We start from the raw sequence: 1,541 nt of genomic DNA on the forward strand, positions 1-1,541 counted from the left end.
ACAGAGCGAGACTCCATGTCAAAAAAAAAAGAAAAGGAAAAAAAGAAAACATTTTCTCTTCAGTCTTTGGGGATACAGTTAGTCTCTCAATCTTTCAGAGAACTCTGAAACAGACAGCGACGCAAGATGGCAGCCACCACGGGCTCGGACAATTTATGAAAACCGAATATACAGCCTTAAAATAGAATGTGGACCTAAATACCCAGAAGCACCCCCCTTTGTAAGATTTGTAACAAAAATTCATATGAATGGAGTTAATAGTTCTAATGGAGTGGTGGACCCAAGAGCCATATCAGTGCTAGCAAAATGGCAGAATTCATATAGCATCAAAGTTGTCCTGCAAGAGCTTCGGCGCCTAATGATGTCTAAAGAAAATATGAAACTCCCTCAGCCGCCTGAAGGACAGTGTTACAGCAATTAATCAAAAAGAAAAACCACAGGCCCTTCCCTTCCCCCTCATTCGATTTAAGCAGTCTTCATTTTCCACAGTAGTAAATTTTCTAGATACGTCTTGCAGACCTCAAAGTACTGGAAAGGAAGCTCCCATTCAAAGGAAATTTATCTTAAGATATTGTAAATGATACTAACTTTTTGTCCATTTGAAATATATAAGTTGTGCTATAACAACAAAAAAAAGAACTCTGAAACATTTCCTTTCAGCCCTAAGTGGGTTAGAAATTTTGATTTCCAAGTTTTAAAAGTATGCAGCTATGAGTTTTTATAAATACATACTTGTATTTACAACCAAACCACATAACTCTGAAATATTTTTAAAGATTTGTTTTCCAAATGCCCTCTCCTCCTTAATATTTTTCTTTGGGAAAGGAGTTTGTCATTCTGTCAATCATCGTTAAATAACACCTTTATTTTAAAGGTCACTTTGTGTGTGTATGCACACACACACAGACATGTTTTGATATTTAGAGTACTACCAACAGCCTCTGGCCTTCACATAAAAGGTCGGCAAATTTAGTTTATTGGAATCCAGGTAGTATTATCTATAGAACCACTTAATTAGTCAGGGACAAGCTGCAGCGTATCACCATGCACTGAAAATGAATAAATCAGTGAGGGCATCACTAACAATACCTCCACGATATACAGTCCCCCTCTTGGAGAAATGAGAATAGCCCGAGAAAATACAGACATAAATAATTGGCTACCTCCCCTCCTTTCTCTCTGACATTATCCTCCTTCCAAGACTAAATTGTGAACAAGGGAACTGCCAACCAGGAGCTCCTCCTGGGGCAAGAAGAAAAGCAGCCCTGATTTAAAATGTAATTTCTGGTACTGGCATAAGGACAGCATATAAAACAATAGAATAGGCTAGGCATGGTGGCTCACGCCTGTAAACCCAGCACTTTGGGAGGCTGATGCAGGTAGATCATTTGAGGCAAGGAGTTGGAGATTAGCCTAGCCAATATAGCGAAACTCCATCTGAAGTGAAAATACAAAATATTAGCCGGGGTGTGGTGGTGGGCACCTGTAATCCCAGCTACTCAGGAGGCTGAGGAAGGAAATTTGCTTGAACCTGGGAGGTG

General features: G+C 39.6%; 1 pseudogene across 1 annotated transcript in view; it reads left to right on the forward strand.

The window, feature by feature from the left end:
* LOC116552678 overlaps positions 1-428 on the forward strand; it is a 4,559-nt pseudogene extending 4,131 nt beyond the window's left edge. The window contains exon 2 of the transcript XR_004269489.1: positions 99-428. The product of XR_004269489.1 is annotated as a ubiquitin-conjugating enzyme E2 variant 1 pseudogene (transcript). The remainder of the gene's footprint in view (positions 1-98) is intronic.
* The last annotated feature ends 1,113 nt before the right edge of the window (positions 429-1,541 follow it).

Source organism: Sapajus apella, unplaced genomic scaffold (genome assembly GCF_009761245.1).
Source record: "Sapajus apella isolate SASKATOON/1434 unplaced genomic scaffold, GSC_monkey_1.0 scaffold12, whole genome shotgun sequence".
Classification (NCBI taxonomy): Eukaryota; Metazoa; Chordata; class Mammalia; order Primates; family Cebidae; genus Sapajus; species Sapajus apella.